The sequence below is a fragment of the Herpailurus yagouaroundi genome, unplaced genomic scaffold, assembly GCF_014898765.1.
Source record: "Herpailurus yagouaroundi ecotype Mexico unplaced genomic scaffold, PumYag 29, whole genome shotgun sequence".
In the NCBI taxonomy this organism is placed as follows: Eukaryota; Metazoa; Chordata; class Mammalia; order Carnivora; family Felidae; genus Herpailurus; species Herpailurus yagouaroundi.
In genome coordinates this window covers 20,924,462-20,948,792 of record NW_024412377.1, presented here as the reverse complement: position 1 = coordinate 20,948,792, position 24,331 = coordinate 20,924,462, and positions in this window count along the sequence as shown.

Here is a 24,331-nt window from a genome sequence, read left to right as displayed (position 1 = left end):
TGAACTTAGGTTATATGAAGACTGTAGAGTCAGAATACCATGTTCTAAATTACTTAAAATAATCAATTTTTAATGGGGTTATATTTTTAGTTTGATGTACATTTCAGTTTATTTGGTTTCCTTTTCATTTCATTTCATTGCATTCAATTCAATTTAAAATCCTTCCCTTTCTTTAATTTAAATTCAAGTTAGTTAATATACAGTGTACTCTTGGCTTTAGGAGTAGAACCCAGTGATTCATTTCTTACATATGAAAATTTCCTTTTAATGCAAGTTTATATTTTAATATGTAAAATATTTCTCTATGTTAAATTAAATAAAAATAAAACATTTAGAGAGGTTTTAGTATCTTCACTAATCCCTCAACATATACCCATGCAATCATGCTACAATTAGGCTGTTTCCAAGTGTCGGAATAATGCTATAGTAAATAACTTTGTACATCTTGTTTCTTATTTATAGAAGTATTTCGCTACAGATTGTGCGTTCATAGATTAAATGCATACACATAATTTTCTTCAGATGTTTCCAACTTTTCCTCCACATAATTTGTACTATTTTGGACTTCGACTGACAATGAATGAAAGTTCCTTTTCCCCATAGCCTTATCAACAAATTGTATTATAAATTTTCAATTTCAATTCTCAAACTGAAAGTTTAGAAATGGCATCTCAGGGTAGTTTACTCAATGTCCAAATTACACAAGGTTTACACAATGTCCAAATTACACAATGAACCAAATTACATTTAGGTTCAGAACTAAAATCTATACCCTTCCCTAATTTTTATTTTATGGCGCTTATTCTGATTAACTTTTTAAATGAAATTTATTTTATTTTATTTTTTTAATTTTTTTAACGTTTTTATTTTATTTTTGAGACAGAGAGAGACAGAGCATGAACGGGGGAGGGGCAGAGAGCGAGGGAGACACAGAATCCGAAACAGGCTCCAGGCTCTGAGCTGTCAGCACAAGAGCCCGATGCGGGGCTCGAACCCACGCACCGCGAGATCATGACCTGAGGCCAAAGTTGGACGCTTAACCGACTGAGCCACCCAGGCGCACCTAAATGAAATTTCTTTTATTCCAAGTGAAAGAATCCTGATATGGGACAATACTAGCAACCAACTCAATGTTTGTAGTTCAAGGAGACTCATAAAATTTTATTGAGCTATTAATATTTCATAATGGATCTCTTCTTTGAAGTTACTATAAAAAGCCTGTATCCCTAAAGTTGCTAGATTATGACTACTCATATTTATGTTGGAGATTAAGATGGGGAAAACTTCCATTGATGCTTACTTATGAAGAATGATTGCTCTAACAATCATGCTATAACCATATTATAGTCAAAATGAAGTTGTGGTGTAGAATTAAATAAAAAAAAAAAGTCTCTGCTAGTTGCACAATCTTTAGAGGGTCAAAGATGAAGCTGAGATTGGATCTGAGCTCTGCCTTTAATTCTTCCATTCTTTTTCAAAACTATAGTTGTGGGTAAATATAGTACTGGTAAATTCAAAATAAGATGATGGCCTTTCCTTTAAACTTTCCCAGGAAAAAAGTAGATAATCCCAATTTTTTTTAGGACTTTAGTACAATAAGACTTAAAAAGTCACCACCCAGACAATGATGAGTAATTATGTATTTAAATTATCCTGCATACTACAAAACAAGGAGGAGCAGCACAGTGACTTTCTGTTCTCATGAGGCACTGGCACCGGCCATCTTCATTCAGGCAGTTGGGGGCAGCAGTGTTTCTCTCATCTTGTGTTGTCCTAAGAATTCACTGTATTTCTGCTGTGTTTTGTTAGAGTTTTCTACATTGATAAGCTTTACATTATCATAACCTATCATGTTTATGGTCTTCCCTGATATAGGTAAACCTTACATATTATAATGAAATAAAAGAGACAACCTATCCATTTAGTCGTTTTACCAAAATACTTTTACTTCTAGTACAAATGTAGGAATTAGCTCTGTAGGTCATTTAGAAGGGAACAATAACATTTCTCATGCATATTGAAGAAAACCCACCCCACAAATTTGAAAAATGTATAATAAAACCTAAAAAAACAGGTCATGAACAAAAATGAAATTCAGTAGTTACAAAATTTTGAGATTGTGAAAACATAATTTTAACTATACAACAAAGAGTGTGGTACTATGTAAAACTTAGGTACAAGTGATGAAAATACACAAGCGGTATATTAATTTTAATTCTATCTGGCAAGTAATACTTAACATATTTTCCCAATTTTAAATAATTTAAAATTTACTTTTAAAAGTAATATTAGGGACGCCTGGGTGGCTCAGTCTGTTAAGTGACCAACTTCGGCTCAGATCATTATCTCACAGTCTGTGAGTTCAAGCCCCACGTCGGACTCTGTGCTGATAGTTTAGAGCCTGGAGCCTGATTTGGATTCTGTGCCTCCCTCTCTCTTTGCCCCTCCCCTGCTCATGCTGTCTTTCTCTGTCTCTCAAAAATGAATAAACATTAAAAAAAATTTTAATATCATATATATCATTTTAAGAATACAGTATTTTATTTAATATTATGCAAAATATTCTTAAATAAGGAAATGGAATTATTGAGATTTTTCACATAAATTTTGTCCAACATACTTCTTTGTTTGGTTCTCAATATTTTTTATTTTGCTATTTCCATTTTGATTTTTTCATTTTTAGTTTTACTCTTCACTTACTGATGATGAAAAATGGCATATTAACATTTGAAAGGAAATTATGTTGTAACTATTTAAACAAATAAATCTATAATAAAATCAACACTAATTGATAGAAACTTGTAATATTTTACAGATATCTCAAAAATAATCATTATATTTAGAACTCTAGGTTCCTCTCTTATATACTGGCTTCTGCTCCACAAATTGAGAAGGAAACATTCACATTTTTTTCTGTTTTTTTTTTAATGTTGTTATTAGCACTAATAATATCAACATGGAAAAACACATGCTGGCATCATTAGAAATAAACAATGTTGAGTGGTTAAAGTGTACATGACAAATCACTTTGTAAAAGTTCTCAGAGTCTCACTTCATCTAGTGTCTTATTTTCCTGACAGCTCTAACTTCACACTATTTCAGGCGCTTCCCAGGTACAATTTGCTCACTAACATTCTGTAAGCTCTAAAGGACCAGCAACGTCTCATACAAGTACAAAGGAAATATATAACAGCAGTGGTTTGAATTGCTGTAAAAGGATTGCAGACAAGTACGTCAAACAATAGTGTAACAGCTAGCATTATATCCAGATATCTAGAAGGGCATATCTGCTCTACCTTTGCAAATGGGAAAGGGTCGTTGTTTGCAGGTCAAAGAGAACTTGAGAAATGTCTTAATAAAAAGGACAGGGATGGATTCAAACAAACTCTCTGAGAGTCCTAAATCCTACTTCTCTATAACCCATGATGCAAGTCACTATAAATGATAATTAATCACCCTTGATCATCTGATATCTCCTACTGACTGATTTTCCAAACAAAGCGAAAATTTCCACATACTGTCCTTGCTGAAACAGAAGAAACTTTAACCCTTGTCTGATCATGACCTTCTGGGAAAAACTAAAACAAAAACCTATAAAATTGAAGCAAATCAAATGAGGGAATTATCTATGAATCCCTAAGTACCTTCCAAATCAGAGTATTGGGCCCTTGTAATCTCTTTTACTGTTACCACTGCAGATATCAGTGTCAGACCTAACCATGCATGCTTATGCGTGACAAGAACAAGAATGAAATGTTAGATGAATAGATAAACCACCACCACATGTAGAGAGATAATTCTTCTGACTCTGACAATATTCTTAATTTAAGGACATAAAGAGTAGACTTTCGTCCAAAGATTATACATTTTGTCAGTTTACGTGAAAAAAAACTCTTTGGGATAGTTGCCTTTGTTTTCCCCAGAGCTGTGGGAAAAACATTTAGACATTAAATACATAGTCTTATGTATTTAACTATGAACAAGAGATATTGCCAAATTCTCACAACAAAATTGAAATGTATATTAATATTTTGAATATGCAATCCGATATACTGACTTCTAGATTACTGTGCTATCATCTCATTTCAGAGGCCTGTGCGCTGCCATTTCAGTGGAGAACATTCTTTCCAATGTACACATACAGTTTGGTGGTTGACTGCTTACACGTGGAAGAATGGAGTGTTAAGGATGGGCAATACTTTTGGCACAAACACATAGAAATTCTGATTAAATCATGTCCTGAAAAAAGTGCAATTCTGAGAAAATTAAAGGAAAAAATACAGGCATGAAATATAAATTGAAAAAAAAATTAAGGATAACTATTTGGGGTTGATAGGGCAGAAAACAGAAAATTCAGATCCGTATGTTGACACTAAGGGCTAGGTACTAAAGTTCTAATGCCTACGCAGGCACAGGAGCCAATGATGTAGCTAAAATTTAAAAATATTCATTACCAAACAAGACAAAAAGCAAACAAACCATTATTAAGAAAGTGGCAAAAATACAGGTTGAATACAAGAGAATTAAAAATTAAAAATTTCAGTAAAAAATTCAATTATCCATATCTTGAATCTGCAAACTTTAAAGCTCTCTGATGTCCTCACACACATGTGTTTAAATGGTTTTTTTTCTTCCAGCTTTTCCAGTGCCTTCCAGCTTTCTTGTCATTGTGGGAATAAAAACTAATAGGTCCTATTATACTTCCCAACATACAGCCTTGCAAGGGTTTTCATAGGTCCAATCTGAGTCTCATAAATGATTATCTAAACAATTTGAATCATCATTTCCAAGGATACATTTAAAGTAATGTTGCAGCTCTTACTCATAAGCATTTTACATGTAGTCTACACATGAGGCTACATGGGTAATGGAGTTGTCCACACTGTTTACACAATACTCTCTTAGGTGGTATTTCTTTTTTTTTTTTTTTTTTTTCAACGTTTATTTATTTTTGGGACAGAGAGAGACAGAGCATGAATGGGCGAGGGGCAGAGAGAGAGGGAGACACAGAATCGGAAACAGGCTCCAGGCTCCGAGCCATCAGCCCAGAGCCTGACGCGGGGCTCGAACTCCCGGACCACAAGATCATGACCTGGTTGAAGTCGGACGCTTAACCGACTGCGCCACCCAGGCGCCCCTCTTAGGTGGTATTTCAAAGAGCACTGTAACCACAACATTTTGAACTGCTCTCAATAACATCATCATTCCAATAAAGTTGTGGTTAAAGACACATTTTGAGTCTTTTCCAAGGTAAGGATTTAATCCAAGGTACAAGTACACCATCACACGTCTAAGATCACAGACTATAGGGGCGCCTGGGTGTCTCAGTCGTTTACGTGTCCGACTTCAGTTCAGGTCATGATGTCACGACTCATGAGTTCAAGCTCTGCATCTGGCTCTGTGCTTGCTCACAGCTCTGAGCCTGGAGTCTACTTCAGATTCTGTGTCTCCTTCTCTCTCTGCCCTTTTCCCACTCATGCTCTATCTGTCTCTCTTTCAAAACTAATTAACATTAAAAAATAATAATAATAAAACAAAATCGTAGACTATAGCTTCAAACTATACTACAAAGATGACTCGGAATGGATAAATACTTCCATGTCACTAATTAAAAATATGATAGAAATTATACGACTTCAAAGTTATAAGCAATTAGCGTATCTTTTATGTAGTAATCAATAAGGTTACAATCACCTCATATAATGTTAACTTTATATATTAATATAATAATTTTCAAGTGTAAGAGGAAGACACATAACTAAAATTAGCTACATATAAAGGATTGTGGCTATTCCTGCTAGAAGGTCTAATAGTTATAATATCTTTAGAATGACCAATTTTATAAATTTGATGGAGCTCTGTTTCTCCTTTTGTTGGCCTTGCTACTTTTACTTTGTTGGTTTTATTCTACAGAAATCTTATTCATTACTGCCAGCGTTTCCAGACTTACACGATCCAATCTTAACGTTGGCAACCTCAATGAAACAAGATCTTCCTCCTCTAATTTTAGAATGTAGAATAATAGCTCTGCCTTCTCTTGTTGCCTCACACATATCCCCACAGACCACACAAAGGCTTGAACCCACAGTTTGAGTCTTGGTAAAATGCCTTGTGATCCTCCCACGACAGGGGAGGACAGAAGGCCTGTGAGGAGCAACTGGAAAACCATGTCACATATCCCTGTGTATATCATCTGTGAGACTAACGTGAACCATTTTTCACCACATCCCAGATTCTGATGTGGTGTGGGCTCTCTGTCCCACCCCCCTCAGAATAAAGCTTCAGAATATAAAACCACCTGGCTGCAGTCTAGAATGGGCTCCTTAGTGATGGGGTATCCAGCAACTCCGTCTAGTCTTTCAAACTCTTTTTCTCATGTCATCGCTTTTTGTATGGGACAAGCAACTTGGGCAGCTGGCACCTTAGGCTTATTTTTCTTTTCATTGTCTATGTAAACAATAAATTGTCTAATGCAACGATAGTATCTAATGTATCTTTACCAGTCACTTCAGCCAGGCCTTGGTCTTAGCTTGTCTTATGCATGCTTCACACAAACATCAAATGGCCATGCAGGTGGTCATGAAAAGAGAAAAACTTGTCATGGTGTGGAGGAGAAATACAAAACCTATAGAAGGTGGAAATATTAAATATTAAATATTAAATATTAAATCGTAACTAAAATATATCTTTTGTAACTGTTTGAAAGATCCCAGATACTTCTTTTACGTATGGATTTTCTATTGTTAATGGAATAGCACAAATTTTGGCTTAAAACAACACAGACTTATTATGTCATACTTCTGTAGAAGTCAGATATCTTACTGGGCTTGATCTTCCATTTTCAAAGTCAACAGCATGTATATCTCTGATCATCCTTCTGTCACTCTCCACAGCTGAAAAAGGATTTCTGCCTTTAGGACTCAAGTGGTTATGTTTGTCCCATCAAAATAAAGATAATCCATTAAGATGGGGACATTACTAATGCTTAATATGGTAACATCTACAAAGTCCCTTCTGCCATGTAAGGTAACAGTCACAGGTTCTAGAGATCAGGCCGTGGACATCTCTGGGAGGGCATTTTATTCTTGTCATCAGAAATTGCTGACAGAGGTATTCAATTGCTTAACAAATATGTGTATAGTTATGCTTGCTGAATGTGGGATGGTAGTGGGAGAGAAATTCAAAGTGAGTCCATATTCCTAACAGCCATAGTAGAAACACAGAGTTTAGCACAAACAGTTGCTAGTTGGAACCATGAAAATCAAAATATCATGGTAATTATGAAAGACAGAAGAGCAGACAGACCATCAGAGTAGTCTAAAATGCAGATTTGACTGAAATTATATGGCTCCCAAGATGAAATCAACAGGCAGCTAGGTAACTAAACCACAGGCAACCAAGTAACTGGTAAAACTCAGATTTTATAATTGAAAATATCTGGGTCACCAAATAAGCCACAAACTCTAAAAATCACGACCCTGTCCATTTTCATACCTACGCAAAAAATTGAAGCACTCTGAAAAAAAGGTCAGGTGAATCTCCTAAGGATTTTTTCTATTGCATTGTGCATATTGACAGGAAACACTGACCTGATCCTTCCCCAAAGGAAACCGTCACTCACTCACTAAGTAAATGACTCCAAATTAACCCCAGTTCTAGCATGTGACATTAATCCACTAGGCTAAATAAAGCCTTATCAGGTAATAAATGGAGTGATTACTGAAGACCTCATCTTAACCTAAGTTGCCCTAAATCAATCTATGTATATTTACTCATTCCCTGAGGGCAGCCAAGGGCCCAAATTACGTCATGTTATATCCACAGAAGATGACAAAATTGTTATGGCATTTCAAGTGGAAAGAATAAAAGTTCTTGTAGCCATAGATAACAAGCTGGGAGTACTGGCTTCTAAAGACTCTGCTACTCCATGGGTTAAGGGGATCAATATCACAGGACATTATTACACAGCTACAGCAAACCAGAGTATTGTGGCATGCTAGCTGGAAGATTCTCCTTCAGAAAGGCAACTTTAATCATGTAAGAAACCTCACGGTAGAAATGTGTAATATCACATGTCATACCTGTAACACACTTCTACCACTATTATAGGTATGTCACCAGCACAGCTGATATTCCTTTGGTATAGATTATACAGTGCACTAATTGCCTCTATCCATTTTGATTTGATTTAGTGCCTATGTTTAACCTTGTACTGAATAAATTTAATATCAACCATGCCACAGTACAAGATATGGAAAATATAAGTGATTTGATTCTTTACACATCCCTTTTCATTCTCCTTTTGACTAGATAAAAGTTTTAAGTGACAGGACGAGAATAACACTGCCAGTATTAACTTAATCAAGTCATGTTTTCCACTGAAGATGTAGTCCTGAACACATTCTCTTTCCTAGAGCAAACTAATATAATCCCTGGAAGTTGGAATAATATTATTAATCTGGTCAGTGGAGGTTTCTCTATACCAGGTGTGAAAATAAAGGAAACCTCTTTTAAAAAGGAGACAGGAACACTCAAGGGGGAGCTCTCACACAATACCACTTGCTATAGGAAGTATACTTCCTACTCCTCAACAGGAAGAAGCTTACTTTACATATCCCAGCAGGAGGAAGGAAGAATTTCTCCTTGCCCAGCCACAGCCCAGCCAACAAGGACTCAGCAAAACAGCCTCGCCCAGATTCTTCCTTTCCCCTATAAGAACAAGCCCCTTTCCTCCACTCTCCAGACTTGCCTATGATTCACCCTAGTTTGTTTATCCTTAATTGCAATTCCTCTGCTATTCCCAAATAAATGCTGGCTTTTTTTTTTTTTAAGGTCAATCAGTTCAGGGGCCTGCAAACTATAGCTGTAGGGCAATCTGACCTGCTATCTGTTTTGTAAACAAAATTATACAGGAACACAGCAAAATCTATTCATTTACATATTACCCATAAGTGCTCTGATATTGCATTGGTAGACTCAAGTATGTGCAATAGAGTCTTCATGGCTCACAAAATTTCAAATACTTACTCTCTGGTCCCTTATAGAACAAATGCTATCAATCTCTAGTCTATATCAACAAATAGAAAAGCATAGAAGATCGCTTTCATCAGGCAAGAATTAAAGTGTCTTTTTAGTTTCTTTTTTTCACAGATACTGATTTGTTTCTCTTCCCCAAATAATATACACCTCACCACTGTAAATGATATTGCATTGATGACACCATGCTAATATGACTGAGAAAAGGGGAATCGTTGGCATTTTAATATTTTTATAGTTCACTTGCAATGACACAGGGTACAAATTTAGTATCAGAAACACAGAGCACTGCCATTTCAATGTAGAATACTTTCCTGAAAATTTCCCTGGGATTTGGAGAATCAAAATCTTTCCCTTATTTTTGACCTACAAAAAAATGGATGGATTATAGAACAATGATGCAGCTAATTGCCTCATATAAAGAAATGCAGCTCCCTAATACACTTGCTATAGTTACACTATCCTCAGCAGAATAAAATATGGCATGATTTTTCCACACACACACACACACACACACACACACACACACACACACACACACACAAATGGTTCCAATGGATCTTTAGTTTGCACTGAAATCTAGATTACTGGTCATTCCCTAGCAAGCTAGATCACGGATCACTTTTGTTTCCCAGCCTAAATGCCACTCTCTCTCTCTCTTTTTCTCTTTCTTTCCTTCTCTTTGTCTTTTCTTTTTTCTTTTCTTTTCTTTTCTTTTCTTTTCTTTTCTTTTCTTTTCTTTTCTCATTCTTCTATACATATCAGCTCCAACATTTATCTACTCATCTTCTCGGACATTATTATCTAGTAGCCTTATCAGGTCATCTTATAAAACACAGGGTAGAAGTTGTTTAGAATTAACACAAATTCTTTAGCAAAGGCTTTATAGTCTACCCAAAATCTACTTGATTTTCCAAGTCTAAACTTTGACCTTGCTACCTTAGACCTCTGCCATTCCCTTTCATCCAATAAAACTCTCATTAAATCTTCAAAACAACAAATTATGCCTCTACTGGAATACTGATTTCATATGTTGACTTCAACACCAAAATGATTAGTAGGCAAGCCTTCTCAATGTGTAATAATTACACATCTGTTGTGGCCCTTTTAGTGTTTTGTGTTTACTTCTAAACGCACCCACACACCCACACCCTCACACATACACAATCATAAAGTGGGAATGTTACAGAGAAATGGTAACCCTTAACCTGGTAGGTACATTAAGTTTACTGAGTATATTTTTTCTTAACTTATAGAATTTATGTTTGACCACTTCACAAAGAAATGCTCTGTACAAAGCTTTCTCTCTGCTCTTTTTAAGCAACCATAGTTCATTTGGTAAATTCACATTAATAATACCTTCCTGGAGGATACTCAACTCAGGCCACATAGTCAGGTGTGTGCTGGCTAGATTCTTATTTAGATTTCTGTTGGCCAATCTCTTTGTTTATAATGGTCTGAAGAAAATCTACTTTAACTCAAAGCCTTTATTTTGGCACAATATTTTTCTTCTCTGGTTTGATTTCCAGATTTGGTTTCTTCTTCTAAGCTTCACACATACAAACATTGTTTAAGATTTTTCATCGAAGTCAACTTGAATAGACCAACAGTTAAAACAATAATGGCTATTGAGCATCTATCATTTAAAATAGGCTTCACAGATGAGCTAACTTGAAAAGAACACATCTTTTCTATGCTAGTCCACAGGGAAATATGGAGAATTCACCAATTTATTTTACAAAGCCAGCATATAATGTAACAAGACCTAACCAAATAGCACATGCTTGTGTATGTGCATGAACACAAAACTCCAAATCGTATAATTGATCATAGAAGCAAACATCTAAATTAGTAGCACATGTATTCCAACAATATGCTAAAAGAATAAGCAATAAGGGTTATTTTAGAAATCCAAGGATCATTCAAAACTAGGAAATCTATCAATATACTTCAGTGCATCAATTATTAAAGGAGAAAAAAGATTATATAAATATACAACTAAAAACATCTGAAAAATTAAGCAGTAACTCCTTGTAAGAATTTAAACAGAAAGAAACTACCTAATTGCAACTTTTGAATTCTTAATTTGAATACTGGACTAGAGAGTGGGTTGGGGAATATGTATAAAGAACATATTGGCGAATTTGGCAGGCAGGCAGGAAGGAAGGAAGGAAGGAAGGAAGGAAAGAAGGGAGGGAGGGAGGAAGGACAGATTATTCATGTCTGAGATCTAGTTCCCTGTCTCACTTGATTCTGACAAAATCATTTGAACTAAAGCTGTGAAATGCAAGCTAATTTAACAAAAATATATTTTAAAAGTGAAATCAATATATCATTTATTCATAATTTTGTAATTGACAATTTTACAAGTACTTATTTCTCCTAGCTTAACTTCATAAGACATACAATTTTTTAAAAAAATAAATTTGGCAGGTTAAGACAACACAAATTTATTATCTCATTGTTCTCATGGATCAGGAGTCAGTCTGGCATAGCTGAACTGTGTCCTCTTCTTGGGCTCTCACTAGACTGTGGTGAAGGAGTCAGGTAGGCTGTATTCTCCCCATATAAGCTTCCTATTCTATCCAGGATAATGTCCTATTTGAGTAAGTATAAATCAACTGGTCTGGGATCTAATTATATTTGCAAGACCCTCTCATCTTTATCAAATAAACTAACCTTATCACTGGAATGACATTCCATCATTTTTATGGGTCTCGCCCATTCTCAAGAGGCAAATACATATCTGGGGGACCATCTTATTATTCTGCCTACCACAGAAGATTTAAAATATTTAAGCAAATTAACATCAAATAAACCTGAAACTTAAAACTATAACACCTGTGTTAAATACTCACCTAGACCTACAGGCAGGACAGTAAACCTCTCTGAAACTCAGTTTCTTAATTTCAAAATTTAGAGGTCTAGATAAAATGAACACAAAGGTCTCTATTTGTACTTAGATGGTATAATTTGACACTTATAAATATAACTTTAGTAACCTGGACAACTCGTCTCCCAATTATACTGTATAAATATGGTGCTACCACATTTAGCTTCAGCAAATACGGTTCCTTGACAGTCATTACTAAGACAGAACATAATTTCTTAAAGCAACATGGCGGTTTACTCAGTTCTTTCTCATTCTTAAGTATCAAATTATATTTGAAATCATAGTTTCTTTCTTAAAACTGCAGAAAGTCTTAATCCTAACTGATGAGTATTCAGATATAAATAATGGAACAATTTTTTCAAGTGCTGAAAATCATAGCAGTAAAACTGTTCTAATGTGTTAACTTAGCAATTAGAAGTCAATTAAGGGGCGCCTGGGTGGTGCAGTCGGTTAAGCGTCCGGCTTCAGCCAGGTCACGATCTCGCGGTCAGTGAGTTCGAGCCCCGCGTCAGGCTCTGGGCTGATGGCTCAGAGCCTGGAGCCTGTTTCCGATTCTGTGTCTCCCTCTCTCTCTGCCCCTCGCCCGTTCATGCTCTGTCTCTCTCTGTCCCAAAAATAAATAAACGTTGAAAAAAAAAAAAGTCAATTAAATCTATATCATGCTTGAGGTTTTATCTATATCTTGCAACAGATTACATGTTAATCACATTTGAAGACATAAGAAAAGATGAGCTGAATTTTCCCACATTTTATAGTATGTTTTACTTTTCTTAATAATTCTCAGTTTTAATCATACAGATATATACCCATATTGCATACCTGTATCTATATATGTGTATACATTATGTACACAAACACATACAAATCTATCTCTTATATTGAAAGCACTTAAAATAATGAATATACTATCAAAATATAAAGGAATGTTGGCATCATTTGCAAAATTAATACATCCCAAAATTAAAAAGACACATCTAAGTTGTGTGTATGCGTTTAAACCAAGTATACTTGGTAATTTAATGCATATTTCCCCAGAGCGAAATAATAAAAGCAACAGCAAATTAAAGGAATATCAAGTGGCTGAAAGCCAAATCCAGCTACTATCTACACCTCTCCAGATCATCTGCCCTGAGTCAAAGGAAGGCCCTGCTCAAAACTCAAGGTTGTTACTTGAGCTATTATCCCATTTACTCCTACACATTTATTTTTCTCTTTAAGAGAATTCCTGTCAGCCCACGAACATCCTGTTAACTCTCCCACATTGAAAAACATCACTTATCTCCTCTTCTTCCACCAGACAGGCCCTCTTTCTCCTCTTCCCTTTATAACAAAATGCTCTGAATTCCCAGATTTTAATTCTTCTCTTCTCATTCTCCACTCCAACCACTCTACTCAGGCTTTTCTTCTGAGAGTGCTCAGCAAGTCACTTCCTTTAATGTGCAATTTTCCAGTCCCCTCATTACCTAACCAATCAATAGTATTTGGTATAGATAAAGATTGTCCCTGTATTTCTTCTCTTCACTTCCAGGACAACATGCTCTCCTGGTTTTAATTTCACCTTAATGTACTTTCTTTCTCTGTATCCTTTGCCATTCCCTCCTCTTTTCCCAAACATTTGTATGTTGGAGTCCCAAGGGATCAAACCTGAGGCCCCTTCACTGCTGAAAATAATATGGGCCATTGATCTCATGGATTTAAATAGCCTATATTATGATGCCAACCAAATGTACAGCTTCATCTTAGATATTTCTAACTCTGATGGCTTATGGAACATAAACCTTGTATGGCTGATAGTCACCTCCAATGTCACATTTTCCAAACTGACTCTATAATCTTCACTCTCAGTATTTGTACCATCTACAGTCTTTTTTATTTATCTTAGCTTGAATAACCATGGTATTTTCATGAAGGTAATTAATTTAAAATGTAATCCCACATGGCATGATTGAAGAACAGGAGAACTGTAATGGGTAGACTGACATTTAACCAGAGGCAGTACCTAGAGGTGTGTGGGAGGAGGAGCCCATCATACGCTGAGGCCCATGAAGAGTCTCCATCTTGTCCCATGTTCCCAGGGAAAGAACATCAAGGCTAGAGAGTAGCTGCTCTCCGAAGACTAAATCATGCTTTCATTTGGTTTTTGAGTGTTTCTCTGTGGCAAATACTCTCTAAGAGGTAATACCCTGAAACATTAAAATGCACATGCTTTGTTTCCATTCATGTGTTCTTACAGGCATGCTTCTCCCACAATTTCCTGGTCTCAAAACACCCAGTCATTCTCCTTCTGCCTTTTGGCCACGCAGCTGTGTCATTTGTCACCCTGAGTTTTGTCTGTCCTTATCATAGGCAATTTCTTGTTCCACACAAAGTGAATATTGCAGTCCCTTGTACACAACATGAATTTTATGCCACATCTTAAAGATTTTTTAATGTAATAGCAGTCTATTTACCATTAGCCTCAATGTATTATTTTGAACTTTCTCAACAAGACGTACAATTTTTCCTCCTCCTTCAGTTGATCATGTAGAACCCTCATGAAGCTACAGGTTTGTGAGGAAGAGGTATTGATACAGCAGAGAGAAATGCCACAGAAGTCTGAGATACCCAACTTGCCATAAATCAGATGGCTTATAGACAGTAGCAATATATTTGTCACAGTTCTGAAGTCTGGGAAGTCCAGAATCACAATGCTGGCAGATTCAGTGTCTGGTGAGAGCGTGTTCCTGGTCCATACATTGCTGTGTTCTTGCTGGTAAAAAGGGTGAGGGAGCCCTCTGGGGTTTCTATGATAAAAGCACTAATTTCATTCACAAGGGCTATACCCTCAGGACCTAACCACTTCCCAAAGTCCCCACATCATCACCTTGGGGGTCAGGATTTCCATATATAAATAATGGGGATACAGATATTCTGACCATAGCCCTGATCATATAATTTAATTGAGCCAATTTATCTGGTTAAGTCTGATCTTTACTGTTTCATTTCGTGAGACAGATTGCTGCTGTACTTTCCTGACATTATGACTCAGGGGATCTGATAATTCCCTGCTCATCATGGACAACTTCAGGTGTCCTGTAGTCAAGAACTTAGTTTCTTTTTTTCTTTTTAATTTTTTTTTTAACATTTATTTATTTTTGAGACAGGGAGAGACAGCATGAACGGGGGAGGGTCAGAGAGAGAGGGAGACACAGAATCAGAAACAGGCTCCAGGCTCTGAGCTGTCAGCACAGAGCCTGATGCGGGGCTCAAACTCATGGGCCGCGAGATCATGACCTGAGCCGAAGTCGGATGCTTAACCGACTGAGCCACCCAGGCGTCCCTCAAACACTTAGTTTCTATTAAGGCCCAGGAACAAACCAGGTAATATTTTCGAAATGGGGATTATTTCTCTGTCAAAATAAAAACATGACCTTTCTCTCCCTTATATCTTCCTTGAAACTCTTTTATATACTGCCTTACCAGAGACTTTAACACTGTCGTTTCATACAACACAAATATGTCTGGCACTAACGGCTCAAGGAACCTCAGGTAGCCTAAGTGGTAGGGTGGGTGGTAGCTAGTTGCTACCTTTAAGAGAGTTGTTGTTGTTGTGTTGTTGTTGTTGTCATTTGCTTTGGCAACCTTTCATCAGAAGGAAAAACAAAATTGTAGACAGTATTCCCAACAACGGCATACATTCATTCACCAGTACAGAGCCACTTTCTTAGTGTTAGCCATACATTTCAAAGTTTTTCTTAGAGGAAGTGTTACAGAATGCCCCAAATCATTGATACTCTAAAATATTTTACCGGGTCAGAAGAATTTTTTTTTTTCCTTTTTTTCCTTCCACCTTCACAAGCATGTATCTTAATAGGATTTTTTTTTTTTTTATAATTGCTACATTCTGTTTGCTAATTCTAATTAGCATGGTGGCATCATTATACTGAAGAGTGTGGGTATTGTACAGAATGTCAAAATTTTAAGACCTATTTTATGTGCTGAGAGAGAGCAGGAGAATTAATGTCATTTCATGGCATGATCACAAATGTATGCTGCGGTCCTTTGCACATAAAGGTGAACTATTTTTAAACCCCATGATTGATATAATCCTCATGATTAAAAGAATGCATTTGTCAGATTAATAATCATATGCTAAGTAGATTTGTTCTAGTAAAGATACCACTTCCAACACAAGCTGCCCAGCTGAAGTTATCACGTAGCTACGTTCATGATACTGTGCCCACATATATCACAGTCTATCTTGTCTGTGTAGGAGCCTGACATGTGGATGAAGTCAGATATGATAGGGTCTCCCACCCCGAAACTTTAATGTTGATCATTGTCCTAATATGATTTACAATTCCCTCCCTAGGTTACGGTGAAATGATTGGTTTCCCAATGACTCCATGGACCCACAAGACCCACTATAAGGTGAATGTGACTCAAACACCACTGCATACCCACCATCTATTTGTTCCTATTTTAACTGAAGGGATCTGATAGGGTTTGGAGTTGCCTAGTGTTATTTTTAGTGCAGATTCTCTATATCCCTCTTAAAAACTATTATTAAGTATATAATATAATAATTATTATTTTTCTTCAGAATTACCCTCGTAAATAGCTGAAGGTCCCTCTGTGGAAAAATCTTGTTGTTGTTTTATTTGCTTGTTTCTTTAATACATTTAAGTGGTATTAAGTTGTCCTTCTTCAAGAAAACAGTTCTTCTATTCAAACAACAGCCTCTGGATCTCTGACCAAAGTTCTCATAATGTCATACTAGATCTGGTGTACTTATGACCCCTTCAATATGTTGGACTACAGCCTCCCTGGCCAACTCTCCTCCAGCCACACTATGCCCAGTAGCTTATTGAGGGAGCCCAGGCAAACTTCTATCTAAAGGCAATTAGATATTTCTTCTCCCTTGAATTTTTTCCCAAAGGTGTGCACATGCCTCTTATTTTTGTCCATTCAGTACTCAAATATTATCTTCAAATAAAGCCAACTCTAATCATTCTACATAAAACTGAAAACTTATCTCCACACCAACTATCCTTGATCCTCATTACCTCGTTTATTAATTTCCATTGCATGTATCACCTACTTATATATTATTAACTGATTTATTGGGTTTAATTTTATGTACTCATTCACTATTCTACAAATTCCATGAAAGAAGATGTCTTTGTTTCTTTTGTCTAGGTCTATACACCAAATTCACTGATACAATAATACACAACACTGTATCCCAAGCACTGCTAAAAAGAGCTTGGAACAAATAGATGCTCAATATATAGTCGTTAAATGAAATATTTGTATTTTATTGAACTTTTGTAGTGGTTTAGTCTACTGTTTTAATTAATTTGTGCTTTTAAGTCAGAATTTCCATCGTCTATTTTATCATGACTACAGCTGGGTGTCTTCTTCATTCAAAACAGATGTTATTTTACCTGACTGGTTGTTGTAATAATCTAAATACATAAAACCTAACATAACATCTTTACTGCAAACACACAGTCATTTGTTTTCCTGAAATTTAAATACTTTTAAGGATATAAGATACTGGATATTTGGTATTTCAAGTAGGTAAGGGAAATTCTTGGATAATATAACTATAAACAGAAAGGGTCAAATTTCAACCCCAGAAATTTTGCATCAAAATGGTCTGTATTTGTTATCTGTAAATACCAAGTGCATGAATCAGAAATCTGGGTCCTTCCAATTGTACAATATTCACAGACATATGGAAGCTATTTTTATTTTACATGAAGGTTTCCGTTTATATGATCCATAAGGTACTCCCCAATCCTAGATCACTTTTCAGTACATCAATGCATCTACGATGATGTTTCACATAAAATTCTTTTCCCACCTCCAAGGTGATGACAGTAATCTTGGGTTTAGAGACATGCCATAATACCCACAGACATTATTCCTGACTTAGTGATAAGAAGGCAAAAATTAGTTTATACAATAGTAGAATATTGATAATAGAATAAGTATAGAATGAAAAGAACACACATATAAGAGAAAAAATGGTGTTTGTTAAATCATCAATCATTGAACTCTACAAGAACTTAGATTCTTAAGTGGGAAACCTCCCAAATCCCAGAATAGAAAGCATCATCTTCATTTCCATTATAATTTTTCCTTATTTTTTTTCTATTTCTTCTCTAAATTCATCCCCAAATGTGAATAGAGGAAAAAAAGAAAGAAACTGTAAATCTGTCATATCTGACACCATTTATTTTATAAAACAAAAAGAAGGAATCTGGACTTATTTGTTCCATAGGAAAAGTGGTCCTTGAGAGTGTATTTCTGTGTTGCAGTGACGGAGGGGCAGTAATAGAAAGGGAAGACCAAAAGAAAGGATTTAAGGAAGTGTGAAGACCAGGGGAGAGAAGGAGGAAGATAGCTATGCTCTTTGGAATAACCTCTTAAAGCCTAGAGCACATCCATGGAAGCCAAGGATCTCAAAAGGCCTAGGGACTGAGGTCTTGTAGTGCAAAATAATAATAATAATAATAATAATAATAATAATAATAATAATAAATGAGGAATCTATACTAAAAGCACTACAGACATCAATATTGTCCAACTCCTGACATCTACGTGTATTCATTTTTCTACTGTGTGATTCATTCCTTTAAAATGTATTCATTAGTTCATTGTTAATGTCTAGTGGATCCCAGTATATTTTTGGTTCAGGTATGGGTAAGTGAAAATATTTGCATGTCTGTCAAATGTCTGTAGCTATCTGACAGCCATCTTTAGTATACATAAAATGGCCCAATCTACGGTAGAAAATAGCTACCTATGGATGATGATCTGGAGACACATAGTGTGCAAAATTCTTAATTATGCTATTTCCAGAGGATACACAGAAAGGTGCCCTTATAGGGACTGAGAAGGAAACCTTGTCACCTGTGTGACAAAAATACAGAACCACTTGCCATGCATTGTTCTTCTGTTTGTTCATTTCACTTGTGTGAGAGGACCTTCTCCAATTTTGCCATTTATGGAAATTCTACTGAACATTCCAAGCTCATTTCAAATGCCATCTCCCTCACTAGAACAACTGAATTTTTGAGCTCTTTGAAGGTGAGACTTATTCGTTCGTGTAATTGTGTACTTATAACAAACAATTGGTATATATTTGTTTCATGATTTAATAAGGCATTCTTGAATTTCTGTCATAAATAATTTTTATGGCCCACCTACTGCCACAGAAATATTCTGGTAACAATGGGAAAAACTTGATTCTCTTTTATATATGTATTAGATTAAGACTTGTCTTTTTCTCCTCTTTATCCCAATCACTTTGATAAAAAAAATAATTGTGTCAATGCTTCCTATGTCTTTAAAACCATTTCTTTGTGTAAACACTGTGGATATTGAATACACACACAAGTGCAAACACAAATATGTTTCCTATTACCAAATGTCTACTTCCTCCTAGTTAAGCTCCTCTTAAAAGCTAATGGCTCTAATAGGCTGGGTGGTCTAACCCTAAAGTTAAGCTTTTGTTTCATAATGTTGCCTCTCTGGCTACATTTTTTTTTTTCCTGTAGAATACCACCCATAAAATTTTTAGGATGAGAACACAGAAATCTATGTGATTAACTCATAGAAAACCTTGATTCTCTCATTTTCCCTCCACCCAAGGAAATCTGTTTGCTTCTGCATTTTCAAAGGCAGGGCATGACAGAAAACTTCATAGTTGTTCTACAAGATTTCTGTAAAACAATAAGAAGATTAAAAAAACAACCCTGAAAACTATTTGCTTAAGCATTAGTTATGATAAGAAAAATACTCAGAACTATACGAACACACATTTTTAAAGTAACTTAGAAGAACTAATGTTCAAAGCAGGTTTTTATACCCTGTATCTATTTCTAAACCACTAATACCTAATCCACCTAGAAAGGTATGCTCCATGAGGTTACAATTCTCTAAGACCACAAGAATGTCAACAACCTTTGCATGGTAGAATACTGTCACTTACTATCTATGTGAACTTGAATAAGTTAGTTGACGTCTTTAAATTCTGGTTCCCTTAATTTCCTAAGATGAGACTAATAATTGCCTAGTCTGCTTGGATATAGTTATTATTAAATAAATTTTCTGAAACATTTGAAACAGAAAAAAATCATAGCCAAATTTCTTTAAATAATATTAAAATAGTTCATACAGTATTAAATTAAAATAGACAAACTGAATGCTCCCTATGTGTTTGGGTCCCTTTACATCAGCATCAGCATCAGCATCAGGCGTGATAAATTAGTAATGACTCTGTCTCTGAAATTAGATCACACTAACAAGAAAATAACTGAATGTGTCATATTATGTCAAATAACGCAGTCCAAAGCTTTGTCTCATTCTTAAATGTTACTTCCAATAGTAAATCCAATTTTTGAAATGATTCATAGGAGACCATACAGTTTCAAAGACACATTCTCTACCTCTGTCTCCATTGAGAGAGAATGACGGGGAAATTTGAGTGTGTTTTTCCCTGGGTTTGGAGAGGTTATCTTTCAGGTTGATTTTAGGTTCTGTAACATGTTGATAACAGCCTGTCTGAGTTGATGTGTCTACATTGATTTTCCTTTGGGTGAGCCACACACATATTGTGTGAAGTGAGGTCCTTCGAGCACCTTACTGCACTTTTGAACAAATTACTGTTATTTTGGAAAAGAAAAATGAGTCGTAAGACTTCTGTCACCAATACCCTGAAAACATTGCCACTTTTTAAAATTTTGGCTTTGATTAGGTACTTTTACAATGAATATCCAGAAATTTCAGAGTTAAAGGTTGACATATTTAGATTCTTTAATATTCTATATATGTGGGTTTTTCAGTGGAAGAACGAATGTTCTACAAACATAAAGAGAAAGTAAAGATTATTATCAGCCTTTAAGATGAACGAAAAACTTGAATTTAAAATATTCCTTACTAGTAGAACATAAATTTTGAAATATGAGGACAAAATATATTCTTACCTATTTGGTATACGTGGTTTTATTTTTACTGTTGATTTTCCCTAAAAAAACTAAGTGAGAGGAGGGATAGTTATCGACATCTACTTAGAAACAAAGAAAAGCCCTGTAAACCCTAGTCACAAGATGCAGGTACCACTGTTCAACAATCAAGAAAACTAAAAGGAAATAGTAGGGATAGAAATGCCTACACCATTGAGGTCCATAATTTGGAGCTTATAAGAACAGGCTTCTCAGAACACACAAAGAGTCAAAGCTTTTGTTCGAAAAGAGCTAAAGCACTCAATCTTTTCCTGTGGCCAGCACTTTCTCTGTACGGTGTAAGAGTACATAACATTTTAGAATCATTAAGGCAAAGGAAATGTGAAAACGTCCTTTTGGAATTCTAGGAAAGTATTCTTCCTGCACTATAAAATCACCTATTCATTATCATTCAAGGACTATATTTAGATTTCACACATAATCTTCCTGGGGATGTTAAACTGAAAAGCATTTTTGTAATATCATGTGAGTTCATTAACATCAGAGAAATCTGTGCTGATATATTTTATTTTATTTTCCTTTTTCCCATCTATCTCTTCAGTAATATTCTTTCTCCTATGACTTACTTACAACTGGAGCTATGGGACTTTGTGATTTTTTTTTGGTAATTCTCTAATATACCTGTAAATTGTGATTATCGACACCACAATTATGATTTTTAAGATAAACTCTGCACTGTGCCTATGGACTTTAAAATAACATTTCCACCTGAAAAAGCATTTTGTATAAGTTAACATATAACTGATATTTGGTTTTTATTGATATTCTCAAGCTTTCATTTACTTAAGGTAAGCTATTCAAGAGTATCTTCTTTTGAATTCTGCTTGTGCCCTTATTTAAAGTACTAAGCTTAGTTATCAGTGTATTTTCATTAAAGATCATGAAGAGTGGGGAAAAAAGGTCAAGTGAAGGAACTATAGAAAAGAAAATTAACAAAAATTTCCTAAGTGAAGCCCACTTTTTTACCCTTTTATTAACATTTTTCTATAAACTCTGTATCTTATTTGATATTACAAATGCAATAATTATTTACACTATCTTCGTAATTAAAATATTACCATAAAGTTTCCATATTTTTATTTGTTAATAATTAATTTTACAAACTACCATTTTTATCTAACTCTAAGAAACCTTTTTTAAAAATTTAGCTTACTTATTCAATTAGTGATTGCTGCCATGTTATAAAATACTGGTAACAAAGGGAATAAACAAAAGAAGACCTTCAACCTTCAGGAGTATCCAAGCACTGTCCATCCCAAACATACATATACTTTAAAAAAAATCATCTTTGAAGATGAAAGAAAAACAAATCTAGACAATCAGGAAAAACAAATTCCGAACTAATAAACCAAAACAGTTTCTCTCAGCCAATTAAACACAGAAAGTAAAACAAAAGGATGTTTATGCTAGTTACACCATTATTGATAAGAACAGATATAATTTATTAAACACCTAGTGTATCAGAGTTCTGGGGATTTAGATCAGTTCAAAGTTCTTTGGATATAGTTCACTTTTAGTAGATAGTATGTTAGATGTCACCTATGAAACTAAAGCAAACATATAATTTCCAACTTGATGCTAACAAAAATATAACTGGTAATACAGATAACAATCTACCACAATAAACTCTAGTACACAATATTCAAGTGCTCTATGAGCATATAAGTGGTCATTTAGCCCATACATAAGGTGTCAGATGAGGTCTGAAGGGTAAGTATCAGGTAAAGTGAGTTTATGGTGTTGCCAGGGATAGAGACAAAAACCAAAAGTTTCCAGATAAAGGAAAACACATAAATGGAAAGTACTATGAAGGGTTTGAGATTTTGCTCCATTTGCAAGCTAACAAATTAGCCTACTATGGTATAAATGCTACAAAGAAGGGCACACAACTCCTGGATCAGACGAAAAGAACCCTGCTACAGCAGAGCAAACGGCATGAGCCCATGGTCATGTTCTTTCATATTACCTCCTGAAGTCCATGGTTGGGGTGGGGGTGGGAGGGACAGAGGGATGTTGCTCACACAAGGGGTTTGCATGGCAGCTGAGGAACCCAAGCTTAGGACACTTCAGTCTTTTACTAGGGGATACACACCATCTACCCAACCTTTGCCTCAGAGACATATCATCTTGATCATACTGGACAGCAAATAGAATCACCCAGTCCTGGAGGTAGACACTGCGGCTTCCCAGGCTATCCTCTACACAATCTTGAGAAGTTAGTCTTACACAAAAGGTTGGGAGCACCTCTGTTTGCAAGACGTGCACAAGAAGAAGACTATGTTTTGGTATAGTTTATATAAGTATCAGAAATGTTTTTCCTTTTCCTGGGAGATTGATATACTTTATCCATGAATATAGCTGAATGTATCCCTTTGGATGAAGGCCTGGAAAAAGTACTTTGATTTTGTCCCAAATTCTTCCACCGCTAAGATTCGTTGATATTTTGGATCCCTCCTGAGATATGTTTTTATGATTTACCTTTTTGCAGGAAATCATCTCTTTCAATGAGATTAAAATTAACTTGCATAAGAATTTGTAAAGTGCTTTTATAGTACTTTTAATTTCCTCTTTCAGGGAGTATTATTCCCCTTTCATGTCTAATTTTGAGTGTTTGTACCTATTCTTGTTTTCCCCTTAGGCTCTGGATTTTTTTTTTTTTTTATAAACAGCTTTTGAAGTTTTAAAGCCCTTATAATCTTCCTTATTTTTTATTTTGCAAACAATGATTTTTGCTTTGATTTTTTATAATTTCATCACTTTGCTCACTATGTGATTTAGATGCCCAAAAATTTATTTAACTATTGACTATTGGTGATCCTTTCTGTTTCCTGTAACCATAAATGCTCCCATTATGGTGTGTGTGTGTGTGTGTGTGTGTGTGTGTGTGTGTGTGTGTGTGTGTATAATTTACCTCTCCTTCTGCCATTTTATTTTTCCTTTACAAGCAACTTTCATGAAACAGGGGTCTATACACTTAGTGTCTACTTCTCCTAAGCTGTCTTTTAGTGTTCAAATATTTGCCTCTTATGACTTCTGTCTATATTAGTCCTCTGCACTTAGTGAAAACTCCTATTTATACTATTTGTCACTTCTTATTCGGATCATCTTTCTTTACTTGGCATCTGAATGTTGGATTTTATTGAGGTTCAGCTGTGAAACATTTCCACTTGATGTCCTAAGAAACCTCAGGACATTCCAAGTCCAAATTCCAACTGCAAATTTCCATCATTCCATCACTCCATCATTCCAACTCCAAATTTACTTCCTCTTCTGTATATTCTATCTAAAAAGATACCAACAAACATCCATCAAGTTTCCAAGTTATAAACATAGGAGTTAATATTATTATTTAATTCAACTTGCAATCCCCACTATATTCTGTCAATAT